General features: G+C 43.5%; 1 protein-coding gene across 2 annotated transcripts in view; it reads left to right on the forward strand.

Moving 5' to 3' along the window:
• Positions 1 to 11114: 11114 nt before the first annotated feature.
• DLGAP3 (DLG associated protein 3) overlaps positions 11115 to 12440 on the forward strand; it is a 378675-nt gene continuing 377349 nt past the window's right edge. For both annotated transcript variants that reach the window (XM_066573296.1, XM_066573288.1), the window contains exon 1: positions 11115 to 11217. The gene's annotated coding sequence lies outside the window, so the exon portion shown is untranslated. The remainder of the gene's footprint in view (positions 11218 to 12440) is intronic.

A 12440-nucleotide genomic window follows, 5' to 3' on the forward strand; every position in this document is an offset into this window, starting at 1 on the left:
GGAGTTATCCTTCAGTCTCGGAATAAATGTTTGTCAAACCTACATCAGGGACATGTTGCTAAAGATGACACCCAACGGCATTATCAGAACTGTGCTTCAAACCATCAGATGCATGATCACTGAATGTCTTAGTCAATGACCCTGACCTTGGGGATAGATAATTAGAATCTCAACAGAGCGGTAAAAAATTAGCTACAACGAGTTACGTGGGTTGGCCAAATAAAACATCTAAAAATCTTTTGTGTATTAGACTATCTCAAAGCTATAATGTGTAGAAAAACAAAAGATCAGGGCACTGACCCTTGTGTTCTGTAGCTACTTTTGACTTTTGAGAATGTTTCAAGTAAGTCCTAACTTTCAAACATAATTGGGTAAATGTATGAACTAACATTCTGGCATACAGAATCACAAATTTTAGCAATTTGTTTGCAGGATTGGGTAAAAAAGGGGCGTGGTCATCCACCAGATTTGCTATAATTTACACTAGAAATTGGTATAAATTACCGCTGAAACATACACCAATGTTCAGCTAGTTGTATCAATCTTGCACATCGGAAAAATTGAGCAATCTAAGTGACTTAAAAAATTGCAGGATTATCGATGGCAACCTTGTGGAGTGACCAAGGAAAAACAACCAGCGAATGGGGAGCCTCTGGACATAGAAAAGTTATTATAAAAAAGGGGCAGAAGAAGGTCTTGAATTATTCTGAAGAACAGGCAGTTCACAGTCAGGCAAATTGCAGTTGAATAAAATGCAGTCGCATCAGCTAACCTGTTTGAACACACAATTCATTGTTCCTTAGCACCAATGGGCTATAATGGTAGATAACCAGTTCGAGTTGCGTTACTAGGAAAAAGAAAAAAAACAGAAAAGCAAGGCTTCAATAGGCAAAAGAACACAGAAATTGGATCACTAATTGCCTGGTCAAATGAATCCATATTTCTGTAGCACTGCTGAAGGAGGGGTAAGAATTTGGCTTAAACACCAGTCGATGAACCCTTCCGGTCAGCTGTTTAAAAAATCTGAGTATCTCCATCTAATTTCTGGCAACTACAAGAAACTGTCCTGTCCACATGGCTCAATATTCCTGCAGAATGATTTCAACACTTAGTGAAATCTATGCCTCAATAAATTGTTGTAGTTCTGAGAGAACAAACTACAGGGACTACTACTATACATTCACATCATCCTGCAGCTCTGCGACTTGAGGTACCCCCAACATACGTCCAAAAACCTGTCACTTACATTACAGTACTGAACATACTGGGGATGTGTAAGTGAGGTGGGTCCTCAGGAGAAGGCCCGACATTTGCACACGGCTAGTGACTTAAAAGCAGGCGTGCCAATTAAAATACTCGAGCTCGAGCCGACACCGAAGGATACACATCCATCCACCAGTTGCAGGCAAGTTATTGGACAACATTTGTGTTACTTTAGAACTGTGTGTGGGCAACAACCATTGCTGGGTTGAAACATTCGATGTTCTACGTGTTCTACAACTGAACTGTGTTGTTGATCTTTCTGATTTCTAAAAGTTTGCTACCATAGCCCACTCACGTTAGACACATTCTTAGAGTCAGTTAGGTTGCTTAATGCTTCTGAATAACCGCATATTGCTTATCTATTAACCCCTTGAGTGGCGGGTTTCCTACCACCCTGTCGTGCCCACCAGGGCAGGTTTTTTAAAATGGTCTAATCATTGAATTTCAACTAATTTTGCAGTTGCGTCTCAAGAGCCATAACTTTTTCATTTTTCCATTGACATGGCCATATAAGGGCTTGTTTTTTGCGGGACAAGTTGTGATTTTTTTAAACGGGGGAGGAAAAAAAGAAATGGGGAAAAAAGAAAAAAAGGGGCCATGTCATTAAGGGGTTAAATAATGTATTAACTTCCTTCTCTGGGTCATTACGACGCATGGATACCGCATGTGTGATTGTATTTTTGATTTTTTACAAAGTAAAGGGAGACAAGTGTTTTTATTATATTTTTTTTTATAATTTTTTAACTTTTTTTTTTTTTTTTTTAATTTTAATTTTTTGTCCCTTTAGGGGACTTCCACAGGGACCCATCAGGACCCCCTGATCACATTCCGGGGGTCCGATGGTGACAGCCCTTTACATGCTGCAGTGACAGCCCTTTACATGCTGCAGTCACATAGACTGCAGCATGTAAAGGGTTAACACAGCAGAGATCGGAGGTTTTCTCTGATCTCTGCTGTAAGAGCTGGTGCCTGCTTGTCCTCTGACAGCTAAGCACCAAGCTCTCCCTGCCACAGAGACCATCGGCTTGCTTCTGACAAGCGGATGGTCTCTATGGCAACCTGTAAACAAACCAGGAGATTGCCGGCATGTCGGCAATATCTTCTGCTGGTTTTTCAAAGCCCTTGCACTGCTCTGTGTGGGTCTGTGCAGGCAGAGCACACTGTCACAGCTTGTGGCATTGTGCTCTGCAGCTCCCATAGTGATACATAGCCCGGAAATCTTCCGGGCTATGTCACTATGAGCAGTGGAGCTCGACCCGGAAAATTTCCGGGCGTGCCACTCAAGGGGTTAAAAGAAGCTTCTATTGCCAAATTTTACAGGTTTTCCATTTAAACATACTATTGATGATCTATCATCAGGAAAGGTCATCAATAGTCGATCAGCCCAGGTCGGCCGCTCAGCTATGTGGGTGCAAGCTCTCAGCGCCGCAATATCAGAGGTCAAAGCAGAAGCCTCTGTATCGACCTCCCATGTAGTGGCCGGCGCTGGCAACTGCAGGCACGGCTCTCATTGAAATCAATGAGAGCTGTGCCTGCAGTTACAAGCACTGGCCACTACATTGGAGGTTGGCATGGAGACGTCAGCTCCAAATGCACAGAGGTCAGAGCAGAAGCCCCCGTGCGGACCTCCCACTACATGGGAGGTTGGCACAGAGGCTTCTGCTCTGATCTATGTTATTGTGGCACTGATATAGTGGCCTGGTACAATGGGGCACATCCATAACTGTATGCATGCATTTGTCTATGTGATGTCAGTGTCTTCTGTGTTGCATGAATGATGTGCATTGCATAGTTGCAGCACTAAAAGGGTTAACTGTCTGGTATGTGAGCAGACTGTCTGGAAAATGTATCCGTTTGTTTGTCACGTGACCTTGTAATATAATATATGAATGCAACGTGTGTGCAAGAGGGGAGTCCAGAAAGAGTTCTGTTCTGGAGAGCGCAAGATGACCACACAGGCACCTTCAGCCTGTGTGGCCCAGAATGGAAGAAGCCTACAGCCTTCCCTGGGCCTACTGTACCTAGGAGATATAAAAAAGGACTTCTTCCGTACTAAAAGTGAGAGAATGAGGAACCGCCATGCAGCGCACCCTTGTTTATCAAATGTGAGTGCTGACCGGCAGAGTGTTGGAGAGAAGGCAGTGTGTTGTCGAGATCAGAACCTATAGATAATAGACTGTGGTTTCTCCTGGTCACCCATGAGTCCTCCCTGTGACACCACTTTAACATGTTTGCACTTTTTTCCTGCTGGCGTGTATTCTGAAGTTGTAATCAAGTTACTTCAAGTAAAGCGACCAGTTGTCTGTCCGTTTCTGAAGGCTGAGTCTTAAAAGAATCCTCTGTGTGTGTGGATTTACTGCGACAACTAGGAATTCCCCCACGGAGACCACGTGAGGGTGAGTTTATTCCGCCATCTAGGAATTCCCCTGCCTAGAAGAAACGGTGGCGACTAAGGTAATCCATTAATGGGTTTCCTATTTATTAACCTGCCCTCGGCCCTTGGACATGTCACCGGTTACCCTACGGGTGGGAGACGGTGGAGCCACCGTGACAAGGCCGCAAACTCTACTTTGCTGTCCCCTAGGCCGTATCCCGCTCCTCAGACGCTGCACTGACAGCTTGCAGCCGGACAGCTGATCGGTTGGGGTCCCGAGTGGCAGCCCCCCGCTGATCAACTATTGATGACCCATCCTGATGATAGGTCATTAATAGTATTTTTCACTGGAAAACCCCTTTAATATCTAAGTTTATTAAAATTTAAAAAATATAGATTTTTGTAAACCTGGTGTCCACATTGTATCCTTATTCCTTTGCCGCCTGCCCCTGCCGCAGCCGCAGAGGCTCACACCACTGAGAAATCTCCTGCTGGAGCTGCTTCTGTGGCTACAACTCTGACAAGTAGATTAGCAATGAAGACCGTGCTGTGCTGCCTGCTGTGGAGACAGTAGTTGCTGAGGAGGTTTCAGGATGCCAGGTTTCCTAAGGCTCCGGTAGAAGAAGCAAAGCATCCCCACAGTCACAATTAGCGAGAATGGGGTGCGCCCATTACCAGCCATTATGATTGTGCTGCTAATGGCAAATAAGGTACTTCTGTTGCAGTACAGGGACAGTAGTTTATAGGTGCAGTACAGAGACTAGATTTCTATGATATATTCTATAGATGTCACATATGCCTACCACAACTGGTTGTCTACTATACAAAATGTAAATTCGGTCTATATACAGAGGGATCCTGGCCTAGGGTCAATATATGGTCTGGTATGTGTTAAATAGACTGGTTTGGGATCTATATCTAAATTCAAGGAGTGTGGTGTGTAGTCTTTATTCATTTTGAGGTGTGCTTATATGTACTGCTAATGATTTACATGGCAGGTTGGGGACATTTCCTATAAAAATAGGCAAAACATAAAAATGTACTTTTCTTACCGTATTTGGAATCTTCCTGAAGTCCCTTCTCAAAAGTTTGCAAGTGTGCTCATAGCCATTGCCTGCAGCTAGTAAAAAATACACATCAGTGGACGGGGGCTGGCTGGCAAATTTTTGCCTATAGGGCAAGCACACAGCACTGGCCCAAGAGTCAAGGCTCATCCTAAAGATGGAAACACATGGTGCAGATGGTCGCACAAAGCCAAACTACGTCCACCACTAAGGGCAGCATAAATTATTGCCAATATTGTACAGTCAGTAGCCGCTGTTTGTGGGCACAATTTAGCAGTGAACAGCCAGCACACCATGTGTTTGTACGCTTAGCCTATGTATCTTTTTAACATAAATATGCACCAGAACTAGTTGTTAGCACTGCTGCCCTTCAGTGCTGGGGTTCTTGGTTCAAATCCCATCAAAAATAATATCTGCATGAACTTTGTAAAAACGCCATCCAGATATTGTTCTTGGTCAGATTTGAAGCTAAAACTCCAGCAGTGCAAAGCAGCAGCACTAACGACTAAGTCACCACACTCATATGCTCTGCTGCAGTGGGGGCGAACATCAGCAAGAATAAAGACAAATAAAACAGAAAAATGCCATCCAGATGTTGCCCTTGGCCAGATTTGAATTTATAACTACAGCATCGCAAAGCAGCAGCACTAACAGCTGAGCTATCACACTTCTTTCTTCTCGCTTCTCCAGAGAAGGAGAAGATGGTGAAGAACAAAAATAATAAACACAGGGAACATACAAACTCCATGAATATGTTATCGATAATCAGCTATGAACCTAGAACCCCAATGCCACAAGACAACAGTGCTAGTCACTAAGCCACCAAGCTCCTTCCTTCTTCTGCCTCCACAGGAGGAGAATGGGGGGAGAAAAGGGGCATAAGATCTTATTTTCCTTCATCACCACCTTCCTTTCTCTTCTTCATTCTAGTTCTCGGCCTTATCCTTTTTCTTATCCTTCACTTTCTTGTTCTTCTCCCTCTCCTCAGAAAGAAAAAAGAGGAAGAAGGACAAGAATGATAAACACGCATGGTGGTTCAGTCATTAACACTGTTGCATTGCAGTGCTGGGGCTACAGGTTCAGATTTGTCCAAGGACAACATCTAAATGTGGTTTTTATGCTTATTCTTGCTTTTGTTCCTCTCCTCCCCTGGATGACTATTGTGGCTCAGTTGTTAGCAGTGCTGGAGTTGTATGTTCAGATCCGATCAAGGACAAAATCTGGATGGAGTTTTTCGAATTCCATGCAGATGTTATTCTAAATGGGATCTAAACCTAGGATCCCAGCGGAGTGCCATTTACCCTAAACTTAAAACAGTCACCAATGTGATTAAAGGGCTGTTTAGATTAGGATTTTCATATACATTTAATGTATATGTTAAATGTACCTGAAAAAACATTTACAAACATGTCATTTTAAGCATACCTGTGTGTTTTTCTAAAATGTATATGTAAATCGATGGACATAGATTTGCATCCTTTTTTACATTAAAAAGGTATACGTTTTTCACTTTAAACTTAATAAAGTTTTGTAGTTGAACAACTTTTTAAATTTACCTTAAAGGCATTTGATAAAAACGTATATGTTAAATGGATGGAAACTTATGGTCATATGTTTCCATACGTTTTCCATTGACTGTAATGTTAAAAAAAAGTATATGTTTCCATACAGTTTTGTTGTGGTAAGCTATACTTTTCTATCTGACATAAAAAACATACACAAATGTAAGGTAGGCCAAACATAATCAGAAGTATGCACTTTTGAGCCATGTTTCACCAATGATAGTTGATAGGTACATTTTGGGCAAGGTCCAACACGTTTCTAACATTAGAAAACCCTGTGTTATATTAATTTTTGCCCCAAAAGAGGCACAGGGTCTTATTTTCAGGGGATGTCTAATACTTACCTAGCAGGCATGGTCTGGGTCCCTCCCGCTGGTATACATTCTTCCATAGCTCCACTGGGCTTCCTGCTCTCCTCGGCTGCCAGCAGAACATTACTTCCTGGTTGTGGCATTAATAAATCCTGCCTCCAGGAAGGGATGGCTCTGATTGGTCAGTGAGCGCTGCTCTCAGCCAATCAATGCAGTGTTCGCTGAACCAATGGGATTGCTATAATTGGCAGACCGTCGGGAGGGACTCGGACCGTGCCTGCTAGGTAATGTATTTCTTTTCTTCTATGTAGTCTGACTAGGGCTTATTTTGGGGGATAAGGCTTACATTTCATGCCTTCCCCAAAATAGCCAAAAATTGGGGTAGGTCTTATTTTGGGGGAAACATGGTATGTAATATACATATTAACTCACGTTTAATTTTTAAAACATTGCTAATAAAATCATCATGACCGGTCATGTTATGTGTTTTTGTAGAATAATTCCAAGGAATCCACAATGCGCTTTCCCAACCCAAATGAATAATAGCTGGAGTGTGTGTAGGTGGCAGGGGAATTGGATTGGAAAGGGTTAAGACTCCTGTATTTTAATGCTTTTTTTTTTACTGTATATACTCGAGTATAAGCCTAGTTTTTCAGGACATTTTTTTGTGCTGAAAAAGCCCCCCTTGGCTTCTACTTGAGTCAGGGAAGGCTTTAAAAAAAAAAACCTCCATACTCACCTCCCAGCCGGTGTCTGTGTCTCCAGCGGCGGTGCGGAAGGCTGCTTGAATTCTCTCCGCTGTTATCCCTGGCCATCCTCTTTGCTCGGCTCTGTCATCCCCCGCCATCAGCACTGTGTAAGTAAGAGCTGTGATTGGATCGAGCGTCAGCCAATCACAGACGGTGCGCGATCATTCACAGCCAATCAAGCTGCATTAGAATTCTCCCTGCTCGGCTGGCGCTCAATCCAATCACAGCGCTTACTTACACAGCACTGACAGAGCCAAGCAGAGAGGACGGTGGGGGATGATAGCAGGGAGAATTCAGCTTGTTGCACAGACACAGACGCTGGCTGGGAGGGGAGTAGGGAGGGTTTTTTTAAATCTAGTATATACTCGAGTCTAGCTCGGCTTATACTCGAGTCAATAAGTTTTCCCAGTTTTTTGTGGTAAAACCTATTGTCTCGGCTTATACTCGGGTCGGCTAATACTCGAGTATATACGGTAGACTGTATATATGGCGAAATCTCAATGTGAACTGATATTTAAGGTCAATACCAATCCCCTTAGCGGTTCTGCATTATATTTGTGAGCAGGACTGATGCAGTTAATAGTATATGAAGAATTTTCCATCATACCTACCTCTATAGATGGTTATTATTACATCAAGAAAATACAAACAAATGCTATTTCATCTAGTTGCTAATATTAGTTGTGTAGGATACTACAGTTTGCAGATCCAGATGGCACTGGCGTCCTGTCCAGCTTTTGTGATCTCTCTTTGGAGTTTGAGAAGTAAAAATTTACCATGGGAGTGTCAGGTATGGATTATCTGCACCCGACAATGAGTTGCTGCAAAGGAAAAAACAGAAAGAGCTTCCCATTGAGCAGTATGTAGTGGCCACAGACACATAGTGAAGGATTGAGACTTGGAGTAATCTTGCTCACCTACCTCCCTATTTTGGTTGTGTGCTGGACACCTCAACCGCTCGTTAGCAGCTCAGCTTGTTTGTGGCGATAACGATGGAACTGTATGGGGAACAATCGATTCTTTATGCAACAGACGATCGCACATGTGATTATTCGTTTCCATGCAGTATAAATCGGGCTGTGTGAAGGTTAGTTAAACTAGCAGAGTTCTTGTTGATCTGCCTTCATCAAACAGGCCAGGTCAGATCACAAATTCTTAATTCTAAAGACAAACTTTAGAATTGCTTCATCAGAAGAAACCTTTTCAGTTAATTCTACCTTTATAAAAAGTACTGCCATTGCAGTAGTCAAGAAATTACTGTATCTGACAGATACTGAGATGACATCTTCACTGCTCAGTATTTGTATACATCGTCCTCCATGCTGTTCTTATATCTTTGTGTGTTCTACAAAGAGTTAGAAAAGAAGAAATCCTGCTTCCTCTATGTGGAGTGTATAAAAGACACCATAACAGCAGGCTCTTCGCACCAGCTCAGAGAGAACTGAGAATTAGTGATACAGTCTGCAGAGGGGAAAATGATGATAAATGCAGGATGAAGGTGATATAATGATCATGTGTAATGTTATATCTTATGTACACACATGGCAGCTTATTCTGAAAATTCATCTAAAAGTGCAGGTACGCGTTAACTCTTTGTTTACTTAAGTGATTTATTGTGACTATCAATAACAACCTTCCTTTGCTTGTTTTCTTTTCTCACAGACTCCCACACATACATATCTACACACAGTATAGCCCAGAGGTTCACACATGCGTCGGAAGCTGCAAAATATGAATCTGAAAAAGTGGTGGTTCATGTAACTTTTGCTTCATGTGACTTCACACAATTTAAAGATTTAATGCTTTTTGCTAGAATTTTGTAAAAGTGAATATGTCTCTCTTTACATTTGTTTTGCACATCTTCCTGGGTTCTTCCTATTTTTGGGCCCTAGACAGTTGCCTATTGGGCCTAAAGATTAATATGGCCCTGCACCCAGGCTTCCTCATTCTTTTTCAATTTTATCTTTGCTAGTTCAGAGCACTGTCACCCTTCTGTCATCTACAGCGCAGCACTTGTCTTATCCATATACACGGTTTCCCATCAGCCAGCTATTAGAGCTTATACTCAGCCTTTCCATTCCTGTTCATCACATCCATGGCATCTACCCACCCCCCGTGATTATTATATTTGCCTACCTGTCATTCACACAGCTCTCTGTCATCCGTCCTTTCTTAACCACGCTGTCCCAGTCACAGACTTTCTATTGTTAATTTACGTAGCCTTCTGCCACCCAGCTTTCCCGAGGTCAGTACCCAGCTGTTTTTAACCCTACCCTGACAATTATTTACCCAGACTCATGCTACCCAGCATTCGTGAGGTCAGTAGCCAGCTCTTATTAGCCCTGTGCTGTTTTCTGTCCTTTACACAGCCTCCTATCACTCGGCTTTCCCGAGGTCAGTACCCAACTTTTATTAACTCCCCCCTCCCAATTATAACCTTGGCTGCTCCTTCCATTACTATTATACGAGCCCTGAGCACTGCTTTCTTTCTGTCATATACACATCCCCCTGCCACCCACCTTTTCCGTGGTTTCTACCTAACTTTTCTTAACCCCATAGACCCCTTTGACTTTAATCGTTTCCGCCCGCTTACCCTTTAGCTGCCTGGCTTTTGGACAGAAGAAAAAGCCCTGCATGCAACGCTTTTTCTTCTGGTATTGTCAGTCTCATCTGTGACGGAACCTCTGTCCGGAGATTGCAACGCAAATGTTAAGACGGCCATAGTCATGCTGGGGATTTTCAAATCTGCAGTATGCTCTATTTGTTGCATAAATGCCGCAGATTTTCATTGTGGAATTCATTCATTGCAGAGTGAATTTTGCAGTGAAAATCTGCACCAAAATCTATGTGCGGATTTTGCTTGCAGAATTCACTCATTGCATTAGGATATGATCACGCATTGAATGCGGATTTTGATGTGGATTTACCGCAGATTTCATACATAATGCAGTGATTCAATTTTGCGATGAAAATTCCCCCAGTATTACTGCAGCAAATAGAAATCCACAGCATGACTATCTTCCGCTGCAGATTTTTTCTGCTGTGAATGGATGGGGTTTTGTTACATTGTATTGTACATTGCTGCAGAATTACGGCTCGTATTCCGTAGCAATTCGGCTGTGTGTGAACTCACCCTAAAGTTGGTTCTTCTCTCCAGCAATCAACAAGCAGGTCAGCCTCACTGTTTACTTGGTCTCCAAGACAACCGACCCCTCTACTTGACACATTTGGGCATATTCACAGTTGCAGTAAGTATTACTACACATCCCTGATCTCTTATATTGTACACTGGGCATTGTAATGCATATACTCATTTCCAATGATTTTTTGCCCATCGTCTGCAGTCCTGCCCATTCTGTGCTTCATAACGTTTGGTCTTGCTGGATGTCTCCCCCAGCCTGAGGAAGGAGCTCTCTGTATTGGCAGCAATGAGGCTGCAGTCTTTACTACTTGCGCCTGCTGTCAGCAGCAGATAAGGGCAGGCCAGTGCTGCATCTCTGTGTGCCCACCTCCTGCCTGGGCTGGGGATGGCAGTAACAGGTGCCCGTGTGAGCTGCACGCAGGGCTGAGATGCTCTCCTCCAGCTGTTCTGCTCCCATTGCCTGATCCACCTTCCTTTGTTTCTCTCCTGCCTGGCTTGACTAGGAGCCCAGCTATCCTGCACTGCAGCACAAACCCAGGTCTCCTCCCCTTTCTGTCCCCCCACCCCCCAGTACCTTGCAGCCCCCCTCCACGACCACCCAGGGGAAGAGACGCTCTGCCCAACTTTCTGCCAGTGCCAACCCCACGGGGTTCTCCCTGGGAAGAAAAGAAGAAATAAAAATACCTTGCTGCTGTCTGCCACGGAGAAGATGCTCCTCATCCCGGAACGGCAGGAGCTGCCTATGTGAGGAGGTGAGTCCGGGCATGGGGGGCCCTAGGTACCCCCGAATGGCACAAGAGGCTACATTTCATCTTGTCAGTGGACGTGAGGTTCATGCCCGCTATGTAAGCTGGTGATTCGCGTCTGTTTCATCCTGCACGGCAGCTTAATTGTTAATAGTATATTTATGCAGAGAGAGGAATGAACGGTGAATCTATGGTGTCGCGTACAGTATCATAGGGAGTGGAACCTTCCTGCTGCAGGGAGAGGACCCATGAAGAACAGTGGCATGCCCAGGGTGCCCTCCTGGCAAAGCTGGTGGCTCTGGTCATGCTAGGGCTACAGACTTCTCCATGCCACTTGTCACATTCCATGGGGACACCTGGGAGATGGCTCACGATATAGTTAGGAAATATGTAACATTTATACAGAATTGAATATTGTCATGTAAAAACAGAATCTAGTTCTGGGGAGTGCTGGATATACAACCTCTATATGTACAAATCTATCTATCTATCTATCTATCTATCTATCTATCTATCTATCTATCTATCTATCTATCTATCTATCTATCTATCTGATCATTATATTTCATATAGACACTCTGTTACCTAAAGCTTGCAGTCTATTTGTACAGTAAGAAAAAAAATGGCCCTTCCAAAGCTGCAGGGCTTCCGTACAGCTTCGGTATCCAGGGTGGTCTGGTGGTCTATAGGACACCTGCACTGATAGGGTGGAAATATATTGCAGGCTGACTTATACCGCAGTGATGACCAAGTTCTCCCTATATGATTGTGTTTCTAGTGGTTGATGTAGACAGCAATTATTGGAACTGATTTACACAAACATGTTGGAAGCCAAGTAAAAGTGTTAAAATTGGCAATATGAAATACTGGTATTTTTAACAATGGCATGGCAAAATGGTGCCAATCATCCTCATGTAAATGTAATTGAATGTCTCACAGCACAGTAACTGGATTTCTGTCATCTCAGCACTAAGCAAGCTTATGCTTCTGTCCCATGCCTTGCCTTGTTCTAGACATGTCTTTACCTTAGTGCTGCAAATGCCAGCTTCTACCCTATAGCGCCGCAGTCCTGACTCTTCTTGTGCTGCATGGGTTACAAAGTAGCTTGGCTAGAAAGTCATTTGAGGTGACAGCAGCTCTGTGAAAGCTCCGGGAGGTGGTATGGCAAAGTTTCCCCAGCTTAGTCACTGATTTGTTTTGTGAGACAGTGGAGGGGGAACACGACTGCC

The sequence above is a fragment of the Eleutherodactylus coqui genome, chromosome 1 (assembly GCF_035609145.1).
Source record: "Eleutherodactylus coqui strain aEleCoq1 chromosome 1, aEleCoq1.hap1, whole genome shotgun sequence".
Classification (NCBI taxonomy): Eukaryota; Metazoa; Chordata; class Amphibia; order Anura; family Eleutherodactylidae; genus Eleutherodactylus; species Eleutherodactylus coqui.